Here is a 9,300-nt window from a genome sequence, read left to right on the forward strand (position 1 = left end):
TGTACTGATGATTTCGTGTCCAAATCCGTTCCCAGTGTGGACGGGGCAGAGCTCAGCGGTTCGAGCCTATGGGGCAAGACCGCCCGCAAGTATCCTCCCTGCAGGACTCTGCAGCCTGGACCCTCAGATGCCGCCCCCCCCTGCTTAGCGCTGTTTCGCTATAGTGCTCGTTTGACATTGATACCTGATTTCACTTAGCGCTCCGTGAGTTTCACTGTAACGCTTGTGGTTTCATCGTGGGTCGTCGGATACTTTCGGTCTCGTTTAACGCCATTGGCAATGCGTAGGGGGCACGTGCACTGCCTGGAAGTGCCAGTGGAAGCGCACGGCCGGTTTCACTGCTGGTGGTACCAGGCTCGGCAGTCGGCCCCTGCCCCCCCTCCCCCCCCCCTCCATTTGGCAATCGGCCGCTGGGGGACCCCTCCCCGTTGTCAATCAGACACCAGTTGCCTATGCTTAATGCTTGTTTGGCTTGACGCTTGGTTTTCCAGGAAGCAATTAAGAGCACTAAGGAGGGGTTGCCTGTACTCCCAAATGCAAGGCGGGCATAGGTTCATAGAAAATTCGGGTTGGAAGGGACCTCAGGAGGTCTTTTAGTACAACCTCCGCTCAAAGCAGGACCATCCCCAAATAGATCATCCCAGCCAAAGCTTTGTCTAGCCAGGTCTTAAAAACCTCCAAGGATGGAGATTCCACCACCCTTCTGGGTAACCTGTTCCAGTGCTTTACCACCCTCCTAGTGAGAGTTTTTCCTAATATTTAACCTAAACTTCCCTTACTGCAACTTCAGACCATTGCTCCTTGACATTGTTCTGTCATCTGCCACCACTGAGAACAGTCTAGTTCCATCCTCTCTGGACGCTCCCCCCCACCCCTTCTGGTAGTTGAAGGCTGCTATTAAATCCCCCCCTCAGTTTTCTCTTCTGCAGACTAAATAGGCCAGTTCCCTGCATGCAAGCCCCAAGCCAAGAGGCCTTGGAGTCCAGATGCTCCCCTCCCCCCCAGCCTTACTTGCCCCTAGTCAAAAGGCCAAAGCAGACAGCTAGAGGGAAAGCCTGATCCAGTCCAATCCCCCATGGCCATAAACTGTGTAGCTAAGATCCTTGCACCTGGAGGCATTTGTGGACTATCTCAGGGGTCAGCCTGACTGCAGTGCAAGGGACCATCTAAGTCATTCAAGACCAAGAAGATCATGGTATGCCAGGCCTGTGAAACCTTTGTGTGCAGCTGAGGGGAGGCAGTTGGCTGCATTTCAAGGGGGCATTTAACACTGTCAGCAGTCTTATGTAGAGTTTAGATTCTGGATTGGATAGGAATGATCCTGCCTTAGGCAGGGGCTTGTGCTGAATGGCCTCCTTAGGTCCCTTCCAGCCCTGCTTCTCTATGATTCTCTGAACCTGGGGCATTCACGCAGCTGCCTTGGAAGTGGGGTAGTTGCCGAGCTGGTTATTCTCCTGGCTCCAGGGAGGATGCTCCCTGCAGCCTAGTTAGAGAAGCAGAGAATTAGCTCTCCGTCCATGAGGCATTGGTTAGGTGGGGATTTGCACTTCCCTGCTGGCAGTGCTGTACCAAGGGGAGGGCGAGCAGGGAGATCGCCCTGGGTGCTGAAGCGAAGGGGCACCAATAGGCACTGCCTAGCCAGGGTGGGGCATGGGATAGAGCCATGAGCAGCTCATTTGAAGGGGTGTGGGGATGGAGGACAGGCATCTCCTGCCGCTGTGTGAACTCCTGGGCAAGGATAGGGGGGCATGTGCTCCCCAGATCTGTGCACAGGGCTAAGGTGGGCTGCCTCTGTGGGATTTGCCCAGAGTACTAAACTTCATTGCTACAGCACTACCTGCTGGCATGGCAAGCAGCTTAGGATCATAGAAAAGTAGAGCTGGAAGGGACTTTGCAGGGTCATCCAGTCCAAACCCCTGCTCCAGAAAGGATCATCCCACCCTGAGTAAACCATCCCAGCCAACTATCTGTTCAGCTTGCTCTTGAAAATTTCCCAGGAAGGAGATTCCATAGCTTCTCTAGGTAGCCTGTTCCAGTGCTTTTCAACCCTCATAGTCGGAAAGTTCATCTTAATCTCCAACCTAAACTTCTGCTATAGCTTAAGGCCCTTGCTCCTAGTCCTGTCCCCTTCAGCCACAGAGAAAAGCCCATCTCCATCCTCTCTGTAATTGCCCTTAGCACTCACAGATGTAAGCTGGGGCCATGGGCAAATGAACAATTTTACATTACATATAAAACTACATGTTTTTCTCTAGTTAAAAATGAATTAGACTCTTTACTACCAGGCTAGAGGCCTAGGGCAGTGTTATCCATTTAAGATTGAAACAAAAACAAACTTCATTGGAATGAGCTAAAAAATGATCTGCAGGACTGTGAAATAGGAGCTTCAGTATCAGGAGCAGTGAACAGACAGCAAAATTGCAGAACAAAGGCTTAGCTTTACTGGTGAAACACCAAGCCTCTTAAAAAGAAGAGAGGGTCCTTACCACCTGTCAAATGAAGAGTTTATGAAGGGATCAGGTAGATGATAAGGAGCCATGAAGTCAATTGAGTCCTTCACTATAAATGCTGCTGCCACTGCCAGACAGTTGCTTTTAAATTTTGGGTGGAGCAGGAATTAAAGCAGTGTGTAAGTGTATCATGCACCCTTCCCCTCCCCCTGATCCACCTTTGGCTGGAGCCCACTCTTTCTTCCTTTCTTTCACGCCTCTGTCATTTGGACCATATCTTCCCATGTTTTCCACCTTAAGTGAATCTCTCAGTGTCTCTTTCTTTTATCATACCAGGTTCAAACTTCTTGTCATTAGTTTTAAAAGCCCCGGACAATTTTTTCCTGTCATGCTTATCCAGCCTCCTTTAATTTACTATCACTTTCCTACTCAGCTAGTGATGCCCCCCCACTCGTGCTGTCCTTTTTTTTTTATCAGGGTTGGTGACTCTAAGTGTTCCTTCACTGCATTTCAAAACTTACTATTAGAATAGCCATTGAACTAGAAATTAGGCACAATTTTCTTGCTAGGATAGTAATTACCTATTGTAAAATTTAATTTGAGATGTAATGAATTCTCCCATACTTGAAATCCTTAAATCAAGACTGTGTGGTATCTCAAATGGTTCGCTGTAGCTCAGCAAGGTCTTGCCTTGAAGGCATCACTTGGTGAAATGCTGTGTCCTTGGTGTAATGCAGGATCTCAGACTAGGTAATCCCTTCTGGTCTTAAATTACATGAATCTACAAGGCAGACAAGGTTCTTTGGGTAGATGTGATATCTTTTATTAGACCAACTAAATAGTTGGAAAAAATGTTCTTTGCAAGCTTTCAGGCACAAACACCCTTCTTCAGACATACAGAGAGTCTGCTGGTGAACTGTGTGCTCTCCTGGGTAGAATAGAAGCCAAAATGCAGTTCTGTGAAAATGCAAATGTAAGACTTCCACCCCTAAGATCCTCACTGCCATATATTTGCATTTTCACAGACCTGCATTTTGCCAAAGAACCTTGCCCGCCTATGTCCTTAGACCAACATGGCTACAACCAACACCCCTCAAGCATAAATCTGCAAATCAAAGAAAACACCCCTGATCCACAGAGCTTACTAGTGAGTGTAACACAAGACATACAACATAGGTAATAATTGAAGTGATGTTGTATTAGTGATGCTCCAGAAAAATAAGCAAAAGGGAAGAATTTTTTGTGGGTAGTAGCTTTTATTGTAGTCGGTCTATGTGGCAATGCACTTTTGGTGCCTGCCACTTTAAGGACTGGAGTGGGCAGCCACCGGGTGGCTGATTGCGGTGGCCGTTTTCAAATGCAGGCCAGATATATAAAGAGGGCAGTTGGCTGCTAGCAAGGGAGGCAGCAATACCATCTGATTGCGCTCCTGCTTAGAGACCTGGAAGTAAGGTAAGGGGCTATGGGGGAATGGAGGTTCCTGTTGTCTTGGGTAAGATGTGAAACCCTACCCTCCTGGGGAAGGGTTGCTTGGTGGGGCTCCTAATGGCGTGGGAGCCCCCTGGAAATGCCAGGCCAGTTACCTCCCTGGTGAAAGGTGGATCAGGGTACCTTATAACCCCAGCCCCACATCCCTGATGGTGTCCCAGCAGAGCAGGGAGAGCCCAGGCTTGTTAGGAGCCCTGAGGCAGAGTCCAGGCCACAGGAGGGAGCTGGAACTGTGCCCAGGCAGCAGGGTACAACCTGGGGGTGATGGATAGGTGAGAGAGGGGCATAGGTAAGAGACCCAGTGGGGACATGGAGGCCTGGTGAGGGGCCAGAAGTGAAGTAGGCTAACAGTTGTAGAGTCACTCAGCAAATGTTCAGGTGAAGGCAGCGGGAGATGCCCGACACTGCACTGGGGCTGACCAAGGCATGGAGAGACAAGCCCAAAGCCAGGGGAGGCCGGGCAGTATGAATGTGGCTCAGGAGAGAGGAGTGGAGTTAAGTACAATATGTCAGGTCTTGAAAGGATGTTAGAAGAAAAATCAAGACACAAGATGATGAGGGTCTAGCTAAGAGATGTATCTGCATGGATGGAGATATGAACTTTGTCCTCCATATCTCTAAAGTGGCAGCATTTGGGCAAATCTTGGATGCATGGGAAAGGGCTTTATTTTTGTGCCTCCTTCCATGCTGCCATCTATTAATGAAACAAGCTTTGGAACAACTTACCTAAAGTAGGCAAAGCCCTTACCCTGATAATATTCAGGTTCCTCTTAAAGACCCAGTACTTTGATGACACCAAAGAGAAATTAGTTGACTGATAGTGGAAGGAGTAAGGAATAATTGGTCGGTTAATGTGCTTGATTATAAGGAAAATGTGTGTGTTGTAGAACCTTATCACCAGATCACAACCCATCCATCTGGATCACTCCATTCTACTCGTATCTTTGCCTCATCCTCTTACCTTTTTCTCTCTCTTTCATAGTCTTTTTGTCTGAATGTAAATTCCCATGGTTACAGATTGAATCCACTTCCCATTGGGAAAGTACCTTTGGTATGGTGGGTGCTGTATGCCAAAAAAAAAAATCTGAATTTTCCTCTTCCTTACTTGAAGACAAAGGTTTTGGCAGGTACTCTAGAAACATCAAGTTTCAGAAACTAGAAAAGTGAACAGTTTGGTCATTTCAAATAATTTACCTTATTACCCTTTCTAAACTCATATTCTGTCGGCAAAGGTAAATGTCAGTAGAAAATAATCTGCCTCTTTATACTTCACAGCTCCATTTTTTTAACTTCTTTGTTAGTTGAGACATCTCATTTGCTCATTCAAAGATATCTCAGATTTATGGTTCATAGTGTTGCTAATTCTTACTTGTTTGAATTAGGAAAGGGCAAAGGGAAGTAGCTGTAAAACTGTCTGCATGTCTAGTCTAACATTAAAATTGTAGGAAACCCCCAGTTTTTTCTTTTTATTATTTAAAAATGTATTCCCTCCCCTTCCCCTAACCATTTCTGGCTTTCTTTCTGTCCTCTCTATCCCTTATAAGTGATTACAAGTAATACTAGGTAAGCTAAGTTCTTGTATACTATTATTGTAATAAGCCCCTTTTTTATATTGTAAATAGTGTTCTGTTATGTTTGTATTTTTACTGTTTAATATTGTATTCCTATCATTTTTGCATTTTTTTTATTGTTTTGTATTGAATTTATATAATTTAGGCCTGTGTCTGTAAAGTAATGTCAAGCCTCCATTTTGTGCCTGTTGATGTTGTAACCTATGACTCATACCTACCTCTCCTATGTAAATTGGTTCCTGAATGAATGGAGATGAATGAGGGTGCTTGAGAGACAATGGCAGTAGGTCTAAAAATAACTCCCTCTGAATGACCGAACCATCAACTCGCTGACCCAGCCATCACCCTGCATTGACCCTCCCTGGCTCAAGGTTTGGAAGACAAAAACAGCTGCAGAAATCAATCAACCCACCATTACAGATACTTGAAACTGTATGTCCTTACCTAGGAGTGCACATGCTCAGTACACCAGGGGCTGATTCTTGCCTGGGTATGCCCCTGCCACTATGGTCATAGAAGGTCTGCCCCTATAAAAGGGGACAATGAAGACAGACGCAGTGGGATGCCCTCGCCATCTGGACCAGCACCACGCCACACCACCTATCCACCCAGAGGCCCTGCCGGCAACCCCCCTCTCGACAACATCTGCTGGACAAAGACCCCAACTGGCCATTGAGGACCTCCTTCTAGCTTGGATAGGTAGCTATCACCCACATCCTGTCTTCAACCAAGGACTTGGACTCAGTTTCTCTTCCCCTACCTGGACTCCAACCCTTTCACTGAGTCTCTTTCTCCTGCTACCATTGTGAGTGCTTGTCTGTGTGTGAACAAGTAACTTCATGGGGCTGTGTAGTGTGTTGTCTTTTTAATAAACCTGTTATTTTGAAATCCTGAGTTGGGTTTTTCTCTGTTTCCTGACTCTTTCCTCCTTGTCATCACTTATCTGCCCCCTGATCTCCCAGCTTTCTGCCTCTCTCTTTCCTGGCTGTCTCCTCCTTGCCACCAGGCTTTTTTCCTTGTACCAGTGACCTCGAGTAACCCTGGAGCCACTTGACCTTAAGTAACCCCAGCTCCCCTTCAGTCTGCCGGTTCTAATCCAGGCCCCAACAAATTTAACTCCTAGCACTTTCACTCTCTCATTTTAACCCCCATCCATCTCCCTCCTTGCCCTCCTTCTGGAGATCTTTGACCCTTGATTCCCCCTCCCATAGTCACAAGCACCCTAGCTATCCCACGTATCCGCTAAACACACATACACCCCATACCACCCAAGTTAGGAACTCACTTGTGTGTATGTGTAGGTGGGTGGTATACACATGAACTGGCATAGATAGATCTGTATCTCATTGTGTGCATGATATATGAATGATTGAGCCGTGTATGTGTATTGGATGTGTATGTGCCTGAGTTGGTAGTGTGTGTATACACACACAATAATCAGTTAGGTGCATACATGTGCAATTGTACGCCATGCCCTCCTGTTTCACAGCCTGATATTGAGATCCTGAGCATATAAAAAACTCAATGGGGAAAAATAAAGGTTGTCAGACTTTATCATGTTAAAAGCTCTTCTGACAAATGTTACCCTCAGTTCAAGGAAAGCAAATTCAAAACCCTGAAAGCTGTGGAGAGAGAATAGCCCATACTGGGAAATCTGGTTGTTTTAGGCACAAATGCAATTTCATCTGCCAAAAAGATGATAAAAGCAGCTCTAGCTCAAGTTTAGAAGTTAATAAAGTAGTTTATAACTTGACTCCTAGATTAGACCCTCCAGATTACTTCCCTAATTTTCCTTCAAGAAATCAGAAACTGTCTTTGGGCTAATGAGAAAATGTAAAAGTTGTTAACAACTGTTCTACTTTTAACAAACAGCCAATGGTGGCTGCTAAGTGTATCTCTTATCCTAGGCAAAAGGCTGGTACCATTTTTTCAGCATGAATATATGAATACATTTATAGTGGTATTTTTAGACAGGCTTCAGCTTGTGGTTTTGCAGTCATCTGAAAACGTCCTCTACTATAGTGATCTAATGCCACTGCAGGGGGGATCAACTTGCTGACTGCCTCCAGAATTATGGAACTGAAACTATGAAGACAGTCCCTGGTGTGTGTGTGGGGGGGGAGGGTTGCAGAGGGGAAAGAATAAATAGAAATTGCCACCTATAAAGGTCATGACCATGAAGAAAAGTAACATGTTCCTTCAGTTCACCTACAACATCTGAACTAAGAAACCCTCACTTCCCTGGGCAGGCCATTCAGAGATGAAAGAACCAGTAATTGGAGTCTACTTAGAGCAGCCTGACTAATCCATCATTGTCCAACACCCCAACTAGCATCAAGATCTATGTTGATATATTGTCAGCTTCAGAAATAACAATCACTTGAATAAATAGTCCCAAGAAAACAAGATATGCAAACTAATTTTTTTTTCTTAGTCATTAGGGCTAGAAGGGACCTCAGAAGATCATCGAGTTCAGTCCCCCCGCCCAAAGGGCAGGAAGTCAGCTGGGGTCATAGGATCCCAGCAAGATAAACATCCAATTTGCTCTTGAAGGTGTTCAATGTAGGTGCTTGAACCACCTCTGATGGCAGGCTGTTCCAGACCTTGGGGGGCTCAAACAGTAAAGAAATTCTTCCTTATGTCCAGCCTGAAACGGTCTTGCAGTAGTTTATGACTGCTCGACCTCATCATCCCTTGGGGCGCTCTGGTGAACAAACGTTTTCCCCCAGTTTGCCCCACAGGAAGGACCACTTCTTGCTCTGTCAGAGTAAAAGTATGCAGAGTATGTATATCAGGAAACAACACTGGCTCCCTAAAAATAAACTCCCAAATCAGTCATTCTGGATTTGAGATTAAAATGATCTTAATCAGAAGCTGCTCTTCTTAATTGTGCAAGAATCATATTCATTTTTAAAGTCTATTTGGAAGTTCAGTTCTCCTGTGTGGAGGGGGAAGTTAGAAGAGAAAAAACTATAGCAATTCCTACAGCAGTGAGATCTGAGGAGCTTTAAAAGTGGTGAGCTATAAAGAAATCACTTTGGTTTCTGTACATTTTTTTTAAGAATAGCTCAGTTGATTTCATCCCTTGCCCAGGGTGAAATCCTTTTGTCAAGTGTCCCAAAGCAGAATGGACCATCACGTCCTTCACCAGCTACATTGAAGCCACTCTTGGGTTGAGGTATGTATATACTGAAGGTGTGTCTACAGAACACACCACATTGGAGTATAAAGTTTATGGTGCTAGTTATAAACAAGTTAGTTTAAGTACCAGAAGCAGGCAAGTTACTGCTATCCAGAGCTCAGCACTGGTTAACTTACCCTGCTGAGAAGCAAATAAACCATGGCTATTGTGGAGGTAGGGGAGGGGTTGCTTTAGAGGCACTAAAAAGCATTTGTTCTAAAACACCAAGAACCTGTTTGTTAGTACTTATAGCATAGATATGTTAAAAACTTTCTAGATTTATATTTTCAGAAAAATCGATTGGGTAATATAATGCGAGGAGAAGAAAGGACATGGCATTGGGATTCCAGTGATAAATTAAGCAAGCATTCTTAACCAGCAGAAGAATTTAGTTGTAGTCCTACAGGTAGATTAGAAAGAAGTCCTTTGTGGAGACTACAGACTGGTTTACTGCCCATACACTAATGCAGGGGTTTTCAACCTTTTTTAACTAGCATCCCCCTTCTGGTGGCTGTGGCCAGACACAGAGCAGAGAGGACTTGCACCCATCGCCACTAGCACCCCACATCCTGCTTTCCCATGGCTGGTCACACATGTGGCTCTGTGGGCT

The sequence above is a fragment of the Crocodylus siamensis genome, chromosome 2, assembly GCF_052110815.1.
Source record: "Crocodylus siamensis isolate JL-2025a chromosome 2, ASM5211081v1, whole genome shotgun sequence".
Classification (NCBI taxonomy): domain Eukaryota; kingdom Metazoa; phylum Chordata; order Crocodylia; family Crocodylidae; genus Crocodylus; species Crocodylus siamensis.